Raw genomic sequence first — 20,654 nt, forward strand, 5'->3', positions numbered from 1 at the left:
AGATGGGGCATGAAGTTATTTCTAGGAGTTGGAGACATACAACATTTAGCTCAGTTCTGGGCATCTTTGAAATACCTATACAAACTTGTTCCTACATATTAACTTGCAACTTTGAATGAGAATGTGCTTGCTTACAGCAACGTGCTATATGTTCTGAATGGCCGAATTGGGAATCTGTGTCAAAACTTTGTTAGGAATTATGTGATCCTTACTAGATGTAAGTAAGGGAGATGGGGAATGAAGTTATTTCTAGGAGTTGGAGACATACAACGTTTAGCTCAGTTCTGGGCATCTTCGAAATACCTATACAAACTTGTTCCTACATAGTAACTTGCATCTTTGAATGAGAATGTGCTTCCTTACAGCAACGTGCTATATGTGCTGAATGCCCGAATTGGGAATCCGTGTCAAAATTTTGTTAGGAATTATGTGATCCTTACTAGCTGGAAGTAAGGGAGATGGGGCATGAAATTATTTCTAGGAGTTGCAGACATACCAAGTTTAGCTCTGTTCTGGGCATCTTTGAAATACCTATACAAACTTGTTCCTACATAGTAACTTGCAACTTTGAATGAGAATGTGCTTGCTTACAGCAACGTGCTATATGTTCTGAATGCAAGAATTGGGAATCTGTGTCAAATCTTTGTTAGAAATTATGTGATCCTTACTAGGTGGAAGTAAGGGAGATGGGGCGTGAAGTTATTTCTAGAAGTTGGAGACATACCAAGTTTAGCTCAGTTATGGGCATCTTCGAAATACCTATACAAACTTGTTCCTACATAGTAACTTGCAACTTTGAATGAGAATGTGCTTGCTTACAGCAACGTGCTATATGTTCTGAATGCCCGAATTGGGAATCTGTGTCAAAACTTTGTTAGGAATTATGTGATCCTTACTAGCTGGAAGTAAGGGAGTTGGGGCATGAAGTTATTTCTAGAGGTAGGACACATACCAAGTTTAGCTCAGTTCTGGGAATCTTTGAAATACCTATACAAACTTGTTCCTACATAGTAACTTGCAAGTTTGAATGAGAATGTGCTTCTTTGAAGCAACGTGCTATATGTTCTGAATACCCGAATTGGGAATCTGTGTCAAATCTTTGTTAGGAATTATGTGATCCTTACTAGCTGGAAGTAAGGGAGATGGGGCATGAAATTATTTCTAGGAGTTGGAGACATACCAAGTTTAGCTCAGTTCTGGGTATCTTTGAAATACCTATACAAACTTGTTCCTACATACTAACTTGCAACTTTCAATGAGAATGTGCTTGCTTAGAGCAACGTGCTATATGTTCTGAATGCCCGAATTGGGAATCTGTGTCAAAATTTGTTAGGAATTATGTGATCCTTACTAGCTGGAAGTAAGGGAGTTGGGGCATGAAGGTATTTCTAGGAGTTGGAGACATACCTGGTATAGCTCAGTTCTGGGCATCTTTGAAATACCTATACAAACTTGTTCCTACATAGTAACTTGCAACTTTGAATGAGAATGTGCTTGCTTACAGCAACGTGCTATATGTTCTGAATGCCCGAATTGGGAATCTGTGTCAAAACTTTGTTAGGAATTATGTGATCCTTACTAGTTTTAAGTAAGGGGGATGGGGCATGAAGTTATTTCTAGGAGTTGGACACATACCAAGTTTAGCTCAGTTCTGGGCATCTTTGAAATACCTATACAAACTTGTTCCTACATAGTAACTTGCATCTTTGAATGAGAATGTGCTTGCTTACAGCAACGTGCTATATGTTCTGAATGCCCGAATTGGGAATCTGTGTCAAAACTTTGTTAGGAATTATGTGATCCTTACTAGCTGGAAATAAGGCAGTTCGGCATGAAGTTACTTCTAGGAGTTGGACATATACCAAGTTTAGCTCAGTTCTGGGCATCTTTGAAATACCTATACAAACTTGTTCCTACATAGTAACTTGCAACTTTGAATGAGAATGTGCTTGCTTACAGCAACGTGCTATATGTTCTGAATGCCCGAATTGGGAATCTGTGTCAAAACTTTGTTAGGAATTATGTGATCCTTACTAGCTGGAAGTAAGGGAGATGGGGCATGAAGTTTTTTCTAGGAGTTGGAGACATACCATGTTTAGCTCAGTCCTGGGCATCTTTGAAATACCTATACAAACTTGTTCCTACATAGTAACTTGCAATTTTGAATGAGAAGGTGCTTGCTTACAGCAACGAGCTATATGTTCTGAATACCCGAATTGGGAATCTGTGTCAAAACTTTGTTAGGAATTATGTGATCCTTACTAGCTGGAAGTAAGGGAGTTGGGGCATGAAGTTATTTCTAGGAGTTGGACACATACCAAGTTTAGTTCAGTTCTGGGCATCTTTGAAATACCTATACAAACTTGTTCCTACATAGTAACTTGCAACTTTGAATGAGAATGTGCTTGCTTACAGCAACGTGCTATATGTTCTGAATGCCCGAATAGGGAATCTGTGTCAAAACATTGATAGGAATTATGTGATCCTTACTAGCTGGAAGTAAGGGAGTTGAGGCATGAAGGTATTTCTAGGAGTTGAACACATACCAAGTTTAGCACAGTTCTGGGCATCTTTGAAATACCTATACAAACTTGTTCCTACATAGTAACTTGCAACTTTGAATGAGAATGTGCTTGCTTACAGCAACGTGCTATATGTTCTGAATGCCCGAATTGGCAATCTGTGTCAAAACTTTGTTAGGAATTATGTGATCCTTACTAGCTGGAAGTAAGGGAGAGGGGGCATGAAGTTATTTCTAGGAGTTGGAGACATATCAAGTTTAGCTCAGTTCTGGGCATCTTTGAAATACCTATACAAACTTGTTCCTACATAGTAACTTGCATCTTTGAATGAGAATGTGCTTGCTTGCAGCAACGTGCTATATGTTCTGAATGCCCGATTTGGGAATCTGTGTCAAATCTTTGTTAGGAATTATGTGACCCTTACTAGATGGAAATAAGGGAGATGGGGAATGAAGTTATTTCTAGGAGTTGGAGACATACAACCTTTAGCTCAGTTCTGGGTATCTTGGAAATACCTATACAAACTTGTTCCTACATAGTAACTTGCAGCTTGAATGAGAATGTTCTTGCTTACAGCAACGTGCTATATGTTCTGAATGCCCGAATTGGGAATCTGTGTCAAAACTTTGTTAGGAATTATGTGATCCTTACTAGCTGGAAGTAAGGGAGATGGGGCATGAAGTTATTTGTAGGAGTTGGAGACATACAACGTTTAGCTCAGTTCTGGGCATCTTTGAAATACCTATACGAACTTGTTCCTACATAGTAACTTGCAACTTTGAATGAGAATGTGCTTGCTTACAGCAACGTGCTATATGTTCTGAATGCCCGAAATGGGAATCTGTGTCAAAACTTTGTGAGGAATTATATGATCCTTAATAGCTGGAAGTAAGGGAGATGGGCCATGAAGTTATTTCTAGAGGTTGGACACATACAACGTTTAGCTCAGTTCTGGGCATCTTTGAAATACCTATACAAACTTGTTCCTACATAGTAACTTGCAACTTTGAATGAGAATGTGCTTGCTTACAGCAACGTGCTATATGTTCTGAATGCCCGAATTGGGAATCTGTGTCAAAACTTTGTTAGGAATTATGTGATCCTTACTAGCTGGAAGTAAGGGAGATGGGGCATGAAGTTATTTCTAGGAGTTGGACACATACCAAGTTTAGCTCAGTTCTGGGCATCTTTGAAATACCTATACAAACTTGTTCCTACATAGTAACTTGCAACTTTGAATGAGAATGTGCTTGCTTGCAGAACCGTGCTATATGTTCTGAATGCCCGAATTGGGACTCTGTGTCAAATCTTTGTTAGGAATTATGTGATCCTTACTAGCTGGAAGTAAGGGAGTTGGGGCATGATGTTATTTCTGGGAGTTGAGGACATACCAAGTTTAGCTCAGTTCTGGGCATCTTTGAAATACCTATACAAACTTGTTCCTACATAGTAACTTGCAACTTTGAATGAGAATGTGCTTGCTTACAGCAACTCGCTATGTTATGAATGCCCGAATAGGGAATCTGTGTCAAAACTTTGTTAGGAATTATGTGATCCTTACTAGCTGGAAGTAAGGGAGATGGGGCATGAAGTTATTTCTAGGAGTTGGACACATACCAAGTTTAGCTCAGTTCTGGGCATCTTTGAATTACCTATACAAACTTGTTCCTACATAGTAACTTGCAACTTTGAATGAGAATGTGCTTGCTTACAGCAACGTGCTATATGTTCTGAATGCCCGAATTGGGAATCTGTGTCAAAACTTTGTTATGAATTATGTGATTCTTACTAGATGGAAGTAAGGGAGATGGGGCATGAAGTTATTTCTAGGAGTTGGAGACATATCAAGTTTAGCTCAGTTCTGGGCATCTTTGAAATACCTATACAAACTTGTTCCTACATAGTAACTTGCAACTTTGAATGAGAATGTGCTTGCTTACAGCAACGTGCTATATGTTCTGAATGCCCGAATTGGGAATCTGTGTCAAAACTTTGTTAGGAATTATGTGATCCTTACTAGCTGGAAGTAAGGGAGTTGGGGCATGAAGTCATTTCTAGGAGTTGGACACATACCAAGTTTACCTCAGTTCTGGGCATCTTTTAAATACCTATACAATTGTTCCGACATAGTAACTTGCAACTTTGAATGAGAATGTGCTTGCTTACAGCAACGTGCTATATGTTCTGAATGCCCGAATTGGGAATCTGTGTCAAAACTTTGTTAGGAATTATGTGATCCTTACTAGCTGGAAGTAAGGGAGATGGGGCATGAAGTTATTTCTAGAGGTTGGACACATACAACGTTTAGCTCAGTTCTGGGCATCATTGAAATACCTATATAAACTTGTTCCTACATAGTAACTTGCAACTTTGAATGAGAATGTGCTTGCTTACAGCAACGTGCTATATGTTCTGAATGCCCGAATTGGGAATCTGTGTCAAAACTTTGTTAGGAATTAAGTGATCCTTACTAGATGGAAGTAAGGGAGATGGGGCATGAAGTTATTTCTAGGAGTTGGAAACATACAACGTTTAGCTCAGTTCTGGGCATCTTTGAAATACCTATACAAACATGTTCCTTCATAGTAACTTGCATCTTTGAATGAGATTGTGCTTGCTTACAACAACGTGCTATATGTTCTGAATGCCCGAATTGGGAATCTGTGTCAAAACTTTGTTAGGAATTATGTGATCCTTACTAGCTGGAAGTAAGGGACTTGGGGCATGAAGGTATTTCTAGGAGTTGGACACATACCAAGATTAGCACAGTTCTGGGCATCTTTGAAATACCTATACAAACTTGTTCCTACATAGTAACTTGCAACTTTGAATGAGAATGTGCTTGCTTACAGCAACGTGCTATATGTTCTGAATGCCCGAATTGGGAATCTGTGTCAAATCTTTGTTAGGAATTATGTGATCCTTACTAGCTGGAAGTAAGGGAGATGGGGCATGAAATTATTTCTATGAGTTGGACACATACCAAGTTTAGCTCAGTTCTGGGCATCTTTGAAATACCTATACAAACTTGTTCCTACATAGTAACTTGCAACTTTGAATGAGAATGTGCTTGCTTACAGCAACGTGCTATATGTTCTGAATGCCCGAATAGGGAATCTGTGTCAAAACTTTGTTAGGAATTATGTGATCCTTACTAGCTGGAAGTAAGGGAGATGGGGAATTAAGTTATTTCTAGGAGATGGAGACATATAACGTTTAGCTCAGTTCTGCGCATCTTTGAAATACCTATACAAACTTGTTCCTACATAGTAACTTGCAACTTTGAATGAGAATGTGCTTGCTTACAGCAACGTGCTATATGTTCTGAATGCCCGAATAGGGAATCTGTGTCAAAACTTTGTTAGTAATTATGTGATCCTTACTAGCTGGAAGTAAGGGAGTTGGGGCATGAAGGTATTTCTAGGAGTTGGACACATACCAAGTTTAGCACAGTTCTGGGCATCTTTGAAATACCTATACAATCTTGTTCCTACATAGTAACTTGCAACTTTGAATGAGAATGAGCTTGCTTACAGCAACGTGCTATATGTTCTGAATGCCCGAATTGGGAATCTGTGTCAAAACTTTGTTAGGAATTATGTGATCCTTACTAGCTGGAAGTAAGGGAGATGGGGCATGAAGATATTTCTAGGAGTTGGAGACATACCAAGTTTAGCTCAGTTCTGGGCATCTTTGAAATACCTATAGAAACTTGTTCCTACACAGTAACTTGCAACTTTGAATGAGAATGTGCTTGCTTACAGCAACGTGCTATATGTTCTGAATGCCCGAATTGGGAATCTTTGTCAAAACTTTGTTAGGAATTATGTCATCCATACTAGCTGGATGTAAGGGAGATGGGGCATGAAGTTATTTCTAGGAGTTGGAGACATACAAAGTTTATCTCAGTTCTGGGCATCTTTGAAATACCTATACAAACTTGTTCCTACATAGTAACTTGCAACTTTGAATGAGAAGGTGCTTTCTTAAGCAACGTGCTATATGTTCTGAATGCCCGAATTGGGAATCTGTGTCAAAACTTTGTTAGGAATTATGTGATCCTTACTAGCTGGAAGTAAGGGAGATGGGGCATGAAGTTATTTCTAGGAGTTGGAGACATAACAAGTTTAGCTCAGTTCTGGGCATCTTTGAAATACCTATACAAACTTGTTCCTACATAGTAACTTGCAACTTTGAATGAGAATGTGCTTGCTAACAGCAACGTGCTATATGTTCTGAATGCCCGAATTCGGAATCTGTGTCAAAACTTTGTTAGAGATTATGTGATCCTTACTAGCTGAAAGTAAGGGAGATGGGGCATGAAGTTATTTCTAGGAGTTGGACACATACCAAGTTAGCTCAGTTCTGGGCATATTTGAAATACCTATACAAACTTGTTCCTACATAGTAACTTGCAACTTTGAATGAGAATGAGCTTGCTTACAGCAACGTGCTATATGTTCTGAATGCCCGAATTGGGAATCTGTGTCCAAAACTTTGTTAGGAATTATGTGATCCTTACCAGATGGAAGTAAGGGAGATGGGGCATGAAGTTATTTCTAGGAGTTGGTGACATATCAAGTTTAGCTCAGTTCTGGGCATCTTTGAAATACCTATACAAACTTGTTCCTACATAGTAACTTGCATCTTTGAATGAGAATGTGCTTGCTTACAGCAACGTGCTATATGTTCTGAATGCCCGAATTGGGAATCTGTGTCAAAACTTTGTTAGGAATTATGTGATCTTTACTAGCTGGAAGTAAGGGAGTTTGGGCATGAAGTTATTTCTAGGAGTTGGACACATACCAAGATTAGCTCACTTCTGGGCATCTTTGAAATACCTATACAAACTTGTTCCTACATAGTAACTTGCAACTTTGAATGAGAATGTGCTTGCTTACAGCAACGTGCTATATGTTCTGAATGCTCGAATTGGGAATCTGTGTCAAAACTTTGTTAGGAATTATGTGATCCTTACTAGCTGGAAGTAAGGGAGTTGGGGCATGAAGTCATTTCTAGGAGTTGGAGACATACCAAGTTTAGCTCAGTTCTGGGCATCTTTGAAATACCTATACAAACTTGTTCCTACATAGTAACTTGCAACTTTGAATGAGAATGTGCTTGCTTACAGCAACGTGCTATATGTTCTGAATGCCCGAATTGGCAATCTGTGTCAAAACTTTGTTAGGAATTATGTGATCCTTACTAGCTGGAAGTAAGGGAGATGGGGCATGAAGTTATTTCTAGAGGTTGGACACATACAACGTTTAGCTCAGTTCTGGGCATCTTTGAAATACCTATACAAACTTGTTCCTACATAGTAACTTGCAACTTTGAATGAGAATGTGCTTGCTTACAGCAACGTGCTATATGTTCTGAATGCCCGAATTGGGAATCTGTGTCAAAATTTGTTAGGAATTATGTGATCCTTACTAGCTGGAAGTAAGGGAGATGGGGCATGTAGTTATTTCTAGGAGTTGGACATATACCAAGTTTAGCTCAGTTCTGGGCATCTTTGAAATACCTATACAAACTTGTTCCTACATAGTAACTTGCAACTTTGAATGAGAATGTGCTTGCTTACAGCAACGTGCTATATGTTCTGAATGCCCGAATTGGGAATCTGTGTCAAAACTTTGTTAGGAATTATGTGATCATTACTAGCTGGAAGTAAGGGAGATGGGGCATGAAGTTATTTCTAGGACTTGGAGACATACCAAGTTTAGCTCAGTTCTGGGCATCTTTGATATACCTATACAAACTTGTTCCTACATAGTAACTTGCATCTTTGAATGAGAATGTGCTTGCTTACAGCAACGTGCTATATGTTCTGAATGCCCGAATTGGGAATCTGTGTCAAAACTTTGTTAGGAATTATGTGATCCTTACTAGCTGGAAGTAAGGGAAATGGGGCATGAAGTTATTTCTAGGAGTTGGAGACATACAACGTTTAGCTCAGTTCTGGGCATCTTTGAAATACCTATACAAACTTGTTCCTACATAGTAACTTGCAACTTTGAATGAGAATGTGCTTGCTTACAGCAACGTGCTATATGTTGTGAATGCCCGAATTGGGAATCTGTGTCAAAACTTTGTTAGAAATTATGTGATCCTTACTAGCTGGAAGTAAGGGAGATGGGGCATGAAGTTATTTCTAGGAGTTGGAGACATACCAAGTTTAGCTCAGTTCTGAGCATCTTTGAAATACCTATACAAACTTGTTCCTACATAGTAACTTGCAACTTTGAATGAGAATGTGCTTGCTTACAGCAACGTGCTATATGTTCTGAATGCCCGAATTGGGAATCTGTGTCAAAACTTTGTTAGGAATTATGTGATCCTTCCTAGCTGGAAGTAAGGGAGATGGGGCATGAAGTTATTTCTAGGAGTTGGAGACATACCAAGTTTAGCTCAGTTCTGGGCATCTTTGAAATACCTATACAAACTTGTTCCTACATAGTAACTTGCAACTTTGAATGAGAATGTGCTTGCTTACAGCAACGTGCTATATGTTCGGAATGCCCGAATTGGGAATCTGGGTCAAAACTTTGTTAGGAATTATGTGATCCTTACTAGCTGGAAGTAAGGGAGATGGGGCATGAAGTTATTTCTAGGAGTTGGACACATTCCAAGTTTAGCTCAGTTCTGGGCATCTTTGAAATACCTATACAAACTTGTTCCTACATAGTAACTTGCATCTTTGAATGAGAATGTGCTTGCTTACAGCAACGTGCTATATGTTCTGAATGCCCGAATTGGGAATCTGTGTCAAAACTTTGTTAGGAATTATGTGATCCTTACTAGCTGGAAGTAAGGGAGATGGGGCATGAAGTTATTTCTAGGAGTTGGACACATACCAAGTTTAGCTCAGTTCTGGGCATCTTTGAAATACCTATACAAACTTTTTCCTACATATTAACTTGCAACTTTCAATGAGAATGTGCTTGTTTAGAGCAACGTGCTATATGTTCTGAATGCCCGAATTGGGAATCTGTGTCAAAATTTGTTAGGAATTATGTGATCCTTACTAGCTGGAAGTAAGGGACTTGGGGCATGAAGGTATTTCTAGGAGTTGGACACATATCAAGTTAAGCACAGTCCTGGGCATCTTTGAAATACCTATACAAACTTGTTCCTACATAGTAACTTGCAACTTTGAATGAGAATGTGCTTGCTTACAGCAACGTGCTATATGTTCTGAATGCCCGAATTGGGAATCTGTGTCAAAACTTTGTTAGGAATTATGTGATCCTTACTAGCTGGAAGTAAGGGAGATGGGGCATGAAGTTATTTCTAGGAGTTGGACACATACCAAGTTTAGCTCAGTTCTGGGCATCTTTGAAATACCTATACAAACTTGTTCCTACATAGTAACTTGCATCTTTGAATGAGATTGTGCTTGCTTACAGCAACGAGCTATATGTTCTGAATGCCCGAATTGGTAATCTGTGTCAAAACTTTGTTAGGAAATATGTGATCCTTACTAGCTGGAAGTAAGGGAATTGGGGCATGAAGTTATTTCTAGGAGTTGGACACATACCAAGTTTAGCTCAGTTCTGGGCATCTTTGAAATACCTATACAAACTTGTTCCTACATAGTAACTTGCAACTTTGAATGAGAATGTGCTTGCTTACAGCAACGTGCTATATGTTGTGAATGCCCGAATTGGGAATCTGTGTCAAAACATTGTTAGGAATTATGTGATCCTTACTAGCTGGAAGTAAGGGAGATGGGGCATGAAGTTATTTCTAGGAGTTGGACACATACCAAGTTTAGCTCAGTTCTGGGCATCTTTGAAATACCTATACAAAGTTGTTCCTACATAGTAACTTGCAACTTTGAATGAGAATGTGCTTGCTTACAGCAACGTGCTATATGTTCTGAATGCCCGAATTGGGAATCTGTGTCAAAACTTTGTTAGGAATTATGTGATCCTTACTAGCTGGAAGTAAGGGAGTTGGGGCATGAAGGTATTTCTAGGAGTTGGACACATACCAAGTTTAGCTCAGTTCTGGGCATCTTTGAAATACCTATACAAACTTGTTCCTACATAGTAACTTGCAATTTTGAATGAGAATGTGCTTGCTTAGAGCAAGGTGCTATATGTTGTGAATGCCCGAATTGGGAATCTGTGTCAAAATTTGTTAGGAATTATGTGATCCTTACTAGCTGGAAGTAAGGGAGTTGGGGCATGAAGTTATTTCTAGGAGTTGGACACATACCATGTTTAGCTCAGTTCTGGGCATCTTTGAAATACCTATACAAACTTGTTCCAACATAGTAACTTGCAACTTTGAATGAGAATGTGCTTGCTTAGAGCAACGTGCTATATGTTGTAAATGCCCGAATTGGGAATCTGTGTCAAAACTTTGTTAGGAATTATGTGATCCTTACTAGCTGGAAGTAAGGGAGTTGGGGCATGAAGTTATTTCTAGGAGTGGGACACATACTATGTTTAGTTCAGTTCTGGTCATCTTTGAAATACCTATACAAACTTGTTCCTACATTGTAACTTGCAACATTGAATGAGAATGTGCATGCTTACAGCAACGTGCTATATGTTTTGAATGCCCGAATTGGGAATCTGTGTCAAAACTTTGTTAGGAATTATGTGATCCTTACTAGCTGGAAGTAAGGGAGATGGGGCATGAAGTTATTTCTAGGCGTTGGACACATACAAAGTTTAGCTCAGTTCTGGGCATCTTTGAAATACCTATACAAACTTGTTCGTACATAGTAACTTGCAACTTTGAATGAGAATGTGCTTGCTTACAGCAACGTGCTATATGTTCTGAATGCCCGAATTGGGAATCTGTGTCAAAACTTTGTTAGGAATTATGTGATCCTTACTAGATGGAAGTAAGGGAGATGGGGCATGAAGTTATTTCTAGGAGTTGGACACATACCAAGTTTAGCTCAGTTCTGGGCATCTTTGAAATACCTATACAAAGTTGTTCCTACATAGTAACTTGCAACTTTGAATGAGAATGTGCTTGCTTACAGCAACGTGCTATATGTTCTGAATGCCCGAATTGGGAATCTGTGTCAAAACTTTGTTAGGAATTATGTGATCCTTACTAGATGGAAGTAAGGGAGATGGGGCATTAAGTTATTTCTAGGACTTGGAGACATACCAAGTTTAGCTCAGTTCTGGGCATCTTTGAAATGCCTATACAAACTTGTTCCTACATAGTAAATTGCAACTTTGAATGAGAATGTGCTTGCTTACAGCAACATGCTATATGTTCTGAATGCCCGAATTGGGAATCTGTGTCAAAACTTTGTTAGGAATTATGTGATCCTTACTAGCTGGAAGTAAGGCAGTTGGGGCATGATGTTATTTCTAAGAGTTGGACACATACCAAGTTTAGCTCAGCTCTGGGCATCTTTGAAAGTCCTATTCAAACTGGTTCCTACATAGTAACTTGCAACTTTGAATGAGAATGTGCTTGCTTACAGCAACGTGCTATATGTTCTGAATGCCCGAATTGTTAATCTGTGTCAAAACTTTGTTAGGAATTATGTGATCCTTATTAGACGGAAGTAAGGGAGATGGGGCATGAAGTTATTTCTAGGAGTTGGACACATACCAAGTTTAGCTCAGTTCTGGGCATCTTTGAAATACCTATACAAACTTGTTCCTACATGTTAACTTGCAACTTTGAATGAGAATGTGTTTGCTTAGAGCAACGTGCTATATGTTCTGAATGCCCGAATTGGGAATCTGTGTCAAAATTTGTTAGGAATTATGTGATCCTTACTAGCTGGAAGTAAGGGAGTTGGGGCATGAAGGTATTTCTAGGAGTTGGACACATACCAAATTTAGCACAGTTCTGGGCATCTTAGAAATACCTATACAAACTTGTTCCTACATAGTAACTTGCAACTTTGAATGAGAATGTGCTTGCTTACAGCAACGTGCTATATGTTCTGAATGCCCGAATTGCGAATCTGTGTCAAAATTTGTTAGGAATTATGTGATCCTTACTAGCTGGAAGTAAGGGAGTTGGGGCATGAAGGTATTTCTAGGGGTTGGACACATACCAAGGTTCGTTCAGTTCTGGGCATCTTTGAAATACCTATACAAACTTGTTCCTACATATTAACTTGCAACTTTGACTGAGAATGTGCTTGCTTAGAGCAACGTGCTATATGTTCTGAATGCCCGAATTGGGAATCTGTGTCAAAATTTGTTAGGAATTATGTGATCCTTACTAGCTGGAAGTAAGGGAGATGGGGCATGAAGTTATTTCTAGGAGTTGGACACATACCAAGTTTAGCTCAGTTCTGGGCATCTTTGAAATACCTATACAAACTTGTTCCTACATAGTAACTTGCAACTTTGAATGAGAATGTGCTTGCTTACAGCAACGTGCTATATGTTCTGAATGTCCGAATTGGGAATCTGTGTCAAAACTTTGTTAGGAATTATGTGATCCTTACTAGATGGAAGTAAGGGAGATGGGGCATGAAGTGATTTCTAGGAGTTGGACACATACCAAGTTTAGCTCAGTTCTGGGCATCTTTGAAATACCTATACAAACTTGTTCCTACATGTTAACTTGCAACTTTGAATGAGAATGTGCTTGTTTAGAGCAACGTGCTATATGTTGTGAATGCCCGAATTGGGAATCTGTGTCAAAATTTGTTAGGAATTATGTGATCCTTACTAGCTGGAAATAAGGGAGTTGGGGCATGAAGATATTTCTAGGAGTTGGACACATACCAAGTTTAGCACAGTTCTGGGCATCTTTGAAATACCTATACAAACTTGTTGCTACATAGTAACTTGCAACTTTGAATGAGAATGTGCTTGCTTACAGCAACGTGCTATATGTTCTGAATGCCCGAATTGGGAATCTGTGTCAAAACTTTGTTAGGAATTATGTGATCCTTACTAGCTGGAAGTAAGGGAGATGGGGCATGAAGTTATTTATAGGAGTTGGACACATATCAAGTTTAGCTCAGTTCTGGGCATCTTTGAAATACCTATACAAACTTGTTCCTACATAGAAACTTGCATCTTTGAATGAGAATGTGCTTGCTTACAACAACGTGCTATATGTTCTGAATGCCCGAATTGGGAATCTGTGTCAAAACTTTGTTAGGAATTATGTGATCCTTACTAGATGGAAGTAAGGGAGATGGGGCATGAAGTTATTTCTAGGAGTTGGAGACATACCAAGTTTAGCTCAGTTCTGGGCATCTTTGAAATACCTATACAAACTTGTTCCTACATAGTAACTTGCAACTTTGAATGAGAATGTGCTTGCTTACAGCAACGTGCTATATGTTCTGAATGCCCGAATTGGGAATCTGTGTCAAAACTTTGTTAGGAATTATGTGATCGTTACTAGCTGGAAGTAAGGGAGTTGGAGCATGAAGTTATTTCTAGGAGTTGTACACATACCAACTTTAGCTCAGTTCTGGGCATCTTTGTAATACCTATACAAACTTGTTCCTACATAGTAACTTGCAACTTTGAATGAGAATGTGCTTGCTTAGAGCAACGTGCTATATGTTCTGAATGCCCGAATTCGGAATCTGTGTCAAGACTTTGTTAGGAATTATGTGATCCTTACTAGCTGGAAGTAAGGGAGTTGGGGCATGAAGGTATTTCTAGGAGTGGGACACATACCATGTTTAGCTCAGTTCTGGGCATCTTTGAAATACCTATACAAACTTGTTCCTACATAGTAACTTGCAACTTTGAATGAGAATGTGCTTGCTTACAGCAACGTGCTATATGTTCTGAATGCCCGAATTGGGAATCTGTGTCAAAACTTTGTTAGGAATTATGTGATCCTTACTAGCTGGAAGTAAGGGAGATGGGGCATGAAGTTATTTCTAGGAGTTGTACACATACCAAGTTTAGCTCAGTTCTGGGCATCTTTGAAATACCTATACAAACTTGTTCGTACATAGTAACTTGCAACTTTGAATGAGAATGTGCTTGCTTACAGCAACGTGCTATATGTTCTGAATGCCCGAATTGGGAATCTGTGTCAAAACTTTGTTAGGAATTATGTGATCCTTACTAGCTGGAAGTAAGGGAGATGGGGCATGAAGTTATTTCTAGGAGTTTGACACATACCAAGTTTAGCTCAGTTCTGGGCATCTTTGAAATACCTATACAAACTTGTTCCTACATATTAACTTGCAACTTTGACTGAGAATGTGCTTGCTTAGAGCAACGTGCTATATGTTCTGAATGCGCGAATTGGGAATCTGTGTCAAAATTTGTTAGGAATTATGTGATCCTTACTAGCTGGATGTAAGGGAGTTGTGGCATGAAGTTATTTCTGGGAGTTGGACACATACCAAGTTTAGCTCAGTTCTGGGCATCTTTGAAAGTCCTATTCAAACTTGTTCCTACATAGTAACTTGCAACTTTGAATGAGAATGTGCTTTCTTACAGCAACGTGCTATATGTTGTGAATGCCCGAATTGGGAATCTGTGTCAAAACTTTGTTAGGAATTATGTGATCCTCACTAGCTGGAAGTAAGGGAGTTGGGGCATGAAGTTATTTCTAGGAGTTGGACACATACCAAGTTTAGCTCAGTTCTGGGCGTCTTTGAAATACCTATACAAACTTGTTCCTACATAGTAACTTGCAACTTTGAATGAGAATGTGCTTGCTTACAGCAACGTGCTATATGTTCTGAATGCCCGAATTGGGAATCTGTGTCAAAACTTTGTTAGGAATTATGTGATCCTTACTAGCTGGAAGTAAGGGAGATGGGGCATGAAGTTATTTCTAGGAGTTGGAGACATACCAAGTTTAGCTCAGTTCTGGGCATCTTTGAAATACCTATACAAAGTTGTTCCTACATAGTAACTTGCAACTTTGAATGAGAATGTGCTTGCTTACAGCAACGTGCTATATGTTCTGAATGCACGAATTGGGAATCTTTGTCAAAATTTTGATAGGAATTATGTGATCCTTACTAGATGGAAGTAAGGGAGATGGGGCATGAAGTTATTTCTAGGAGTTAGAGACATAGAACGTTTAGCTCAGTTCTGGGCATCTTTGAAATACCTATACAAACTTGTTCCTACATATTAACTTGCAACTTTGAATGAGAATGTGCTTGCTTACAGCAACGTGCTATATGTTCTGAATGCCCGAATTGGGAATCTGTGTCAAAACTTTGTTAGGAATTATGTGATCCTTACTAGCTGGAAGTAAGGGAGATGGGGCATGAAGTTATTTCTTGGAGTTGTACACATACCAAGTTTAGCTCAGTTCTGTGCATCTTTGAAATACCTATACAAACTTGTTCGTACATAGTAACTTGCAACTTTGAATGAGAATGTGCTTGCTTACAGCAACGTGCTATATGTTCTGAATGCCCGAATTGGGAATCTGTGTCAAAACTTTGTTAGGAATTATGTGATCCTTACTAGCTGGAAGTAAGGGAGATGGGGCATGAAGTTATTTCTAGGAGTTTGACACATACCAAGTTTAGCTCAGTTCTGGGCATCTTTGAAATACCTATACAAACTTGTTCCTACATATTAACTTGCAACTTTGACTGAGAATGTGCTTGCTTAGAGCAACGTGCTATATGTTCTGAATGCGCGAATTGGGAATCTGTGTCAAAATTTGTTAGGAATTATGTGATCCTTACTAGCTGGATGTAAGGGAGTTGGGGCATGAAGGTATTTCTAGGAGTTGGGCACATACCAAGTTTAGCACAGTTCTGGGCATCTTTGAAATACCTATGCAAACTTGTTCCTACATAGTAACTTGCATCTTTGAATGAGAATGTGCTTGCTTACAGCAACGTGCTATATGTTTTGAATGCCCGAATTGGGAATCTGTGTCAAAACTTTGTAAGGAATTATGTGATCCTTACTAGCTGGAAGTAAGGGAGTTGGGGCATGAAGTTATTTCTAGGAGTTGGACACATACCAAGTTTAGCTCAGTTCTGGGCATCTTTGAAAGTCCTATTCAAACTTGTTCCTACATAGTAACTTGCAACTTTGAATGAGAATGTGCTTGCTTACAGCAACGTGCTATATGTTCTGAATGCACGAATTGGGAATCTGTGTCAAATCCTTGTTAGGAATTATGTGATCCTTACTAGCTGGAAGTAAGGGAGTTGGGGCATGAAGGTATTTCTAGGAGTTGGACACATACCAAGTTTAGCACAGTTCTGGGCATCTTTGAAATACCTACACAAACTTGTTCCTACATAGTAACTTGCAACTTTGAATGAGAATGTGCTTGCTTACAGCAACGTGCTATATGTTCTTAATGCCCGAATTGGGAATCTGTGTCAAAACTTTGTTAGGAATTATGTGATCCTTACTAGCTGGAAGTAAGGGAGTTGGGGCATGAAGTTATTTCTAGGAGTTGAACCCACACCATGTTTAGCTCAGTTCTGCGCATCTTTGAAATACCTATACTAACTTGTTCCTACATAGTAACTTGCAACTTTGAATGAGAATGTGCTTGCTTACAGCAACGTGCTATATGTTCTGAATGCCCGAATTGGGAATATGTGTCAAAACTTTGTTAGGAATTATGTGATCCTTACTAGCTGGAAGTAAGGGAGATGGGGCATGAAGTTATTTCTAGGAGTTGGAGACATACCAAGTTTAGCTCAGTTCTGGGCATCTTTGAAATACCTCTACAAACTTGTTCCTACATAGTAACTTGCAACTTTGAATGAGAATGTGCTTGCTTACAGCAACGTGCTATATGTTCTGAATGCCCGAATTGGGAATCTGTGTCAAAACTTTGTTAGGAATTATGTGATCCTTAGTAGCTGGAAGTAAGGGAGATGGGGCATGAAGTTATTTCTAGGAGTTGGACACATACCAAGTTTAGCTCAGTTCTGGGCATCTTTGAAATACCTATACAAACTTGTTCCTACATAGTAACTTGCAACTTTGAATGAGAATGTGCTTGCTTACAGCAACGTGCTATATGTTCTGAATGCCCGAATTGGGAATCTGTGTCAAAACTTTGTTAGGAATTATGTGATCCTTACTAGATGGAAGTAAGGGAGATGGGGCATGAAGTTATTTCTAGGAGTTGGAGACATACCCAGTTTAGCTCAGTTCTGGGCATCTTTGAAATACCTATACAAACTTGTTCCTACATAGTAACTTGCATCTTTGAAAGAGAATGTGCTTTATTACAGCAACGTGCTATATGTTCTGAATGCCCGAATTGGAAATCTGTGTCAAAACTTTGTTAGGAATTATTTGATCCTTACTAGCTGGAAGTAAGGGAGTTGTGGCATGAAGTTATTTCTGGGAGTTGGACACATACCAAGTTTAGCTCAGTTCTGGGCATCTTTGAAAGTCCTATTCAAACTTGTTCCTACATAGTAACTTGCAACTTTGAATGAGAATGTGCTTTCTTACAGCAACGTGCTATATGTTGTGAATGCCCGAATTGGGAATCTGTGTCAAAACTTTGTTAGGAATTATGTGATCCTCACTAGCTGGAGGTAAGGGAGTTGGGGCATGAAGTTATTTCTAGGAGTTGGACACATACCAAGTTTAGCTCAGTTCTGGGCGTCTTTGAAATACCTATACAAACTTGTTCCTACATAGTAACTTGCAACTTTGAATGAGAATGTGCTTGCTTACAGCAACGTGCTATATGTTCTGAATGCCCGAATTGGGAATCTGTGTCAAAACTTTGTTAGGAATTATGTGATCCTTACTAGCTGGAAGTAAGGGAGATGCGGCATGAAGTTATTTCTAGGAGTTGGAGACATACCAAGTTTAGCTCAGTTCTGGGCATCTTTGAAATACCTATACAAAGTTGTTCCTACATAGTAACTTGCAACTTTGAATGAGAATGTGCTTGCTTACAGCAACGTGCTATATGTTCTGAATGCCCGAATTGGGAATCTTTGTCAAAACTTTGATAGGAATTATGTGATCCTTACTAGATGGAAGTAAGGGAGATGGGGCATGAAGTTATTTCTAGGAGTTAGAGACATAGAACGTTTAGCTCAGTTCTGGGCATCTTTGAAATACCTATACAAACTTGTTCCTACATATTAACTTGCAACTTTGAATGAGAATGTGCTTGCTTAGAGCAACGTGCTATATGTTGTGAATGCCCGAATTGGGAATCTGTGTCAAAATTTGTTAGGAATTATGTGATCCTTACTAGCTGGAAGTAATTGAGTTGGGGCATGAAGGTATTTCTAGGAGTTGGACACATGCCAAGTTTAACACAGTTCTGGGCATCTTTGAAATACCTATACAAACTTGTTCCTACATAGTAACTTGCAACTTTGAATGAGAAAGTGCTTGTTTAGAGCAACGTGCTATATGTTGTGAATGCCCGAATTGGGAATCTGTGTCAAAATTTGTTAGGAATTATGTGATACTTACTAGCTGGAAGTAAGGGAGTTGGGGCATGAAGTTATTTCTAGGAGTTGGACACATACCAAGTTTAGCTCAGTTCTGGGCATCTTTGAAAGTCCTATTCAAACTTGTTCCTACATAGCAACTTGCAACTTTGAATGAGAATGTGCTTTCTTACAGCAACGTGCTATATGTTCTGAATGCTCGAATTGGGAATCTGTGTCAAAACCTTGTTAGGAATTATGTGATCCTTACTAGCTGGAAGTAAGGGAGTTGGGTCATGAAGGTATTTCTAGGAGTTGGACACATACCAAGTTTAGCACAGTTCTGGGCATCTTTGAAATACCTATACAAACTTGTTCCTACATAGTAACTTGCAACTTTGAATGAGAATGTGCTTGCTTACAGCAACGTGCTATATGTTCTGAATGCCGAATTGGGAATCTGTGTCAAAACTTTGTTAGGAATTATGTGATCCTTACTAGCTGGAAGTAAGGGAGTTGGGGCATGAAGTTATTTCTAGGAGTTGGACACACACCATGTTTAGCTCAGTTCTGGGCATCTTTGAAATACCTATACTAACTTGTTCCTACATAGTAACTTGCAACTTTGAATGAGAATGTGCTTGCTTACAGCAACGTGCTATATGTTCTGAATGCCCGAATTGGGAATCTGTGTCAAAACTTTGTTAGGAATTATGTGATCCTTACTAGCTGGAAGTAAGGGAGATGGGGCATGAAGTTATTTCTAGGAGTTGGAGACATACCAAGTTTAGCTCAGTTCTGGGCATCTTTGAAATACCTCTACAAACTTGTTCCTACATAGTAACTGGCAACTTTGAATGAGAATGTGCTTGCTTACAGCAACGTGCTATATGTTCTGAATGCCCGAATTGGGAATCTGTGTCAAAACTTTGTTAGGAATTATGTGATCCTTACTAGCTGGAAGTAAGGGAGTTGGGGCATGAAGTTATTTCTAGGAGTTGGACACACACCATGTTTAGCTCAGTTCTGGGCATCTTTGAAGCACCTATAGTAACTTGTTCCTACATAGTAACTTGCAACTTTGAATGAGAATGTGCTTGCTTACAGCAACGGGCTATATGTTCTGAATGCCCGAATTGGGAATCTGTGTCAAAACTTTGTTAGGAATTATGTGATCCTTACTACCTGGAAGTAAGGGAGATGGGGCATGAAGTTATTTCTAGGAGTTGGAGACATACAACGTTTAGCTCAGTTCTGGGCATCTTTGAAATACCTATACAAACTTGTTCCTACATAGTAACTGGCAACTTTGAATGAGAATGTGCTTGCTTACAGCAACGTGCTATATGTTCTGAATGCCCGAATTGGGAATCTGTGTCAAAACTTTGTTAGGAATTATGTGATCCTTACTAGCTGGAAGTAAGGAGTTGGGGCATGAAGTTATTTCTAGGAGTTGGACACACACCATGTTTAGCTCAGTTCTGGGCATCTTTGAAATACCTATACTAACTTGTTCCTACATAGTAACTTGCAACTTTGAATGAGAATGTGCTTGCTTACAGCAACGTGCTATATGTTCTGAATGCCCGAATTGGGAATCTGTGTCAAAACTTTGTTAGGAATTATGTGATCCTTACTAGCTGGAAGTAAGGGAGATGGGGCATGAAGTTATTTCTAGGAGTTGGAGACATACCAAGTTTAGCTCAGTTCTGGGCATCTTTGAAATACCTCTACAAACTTGTTCCTACATAGTAACTTGCAACTTTGAATGAGAATGTGCTTGCTTACAGCAACGTGCTATATGTTCT

This window comes from Diceros bicornis, chromosome 28 (genome assembly GCF_020826845.1).
Source record: "Diceros bicornis minor isolate mBicDic1 chromosome 28, mDicBic1.mat.cur, whole genome shotgun sequence".
Lineage (NCBI taxonomy): Eukaryota > Metazoa > Chordata > Mammalia > Perissodactyla > Rhinocerotidae > Diceros > Diceros bicornis.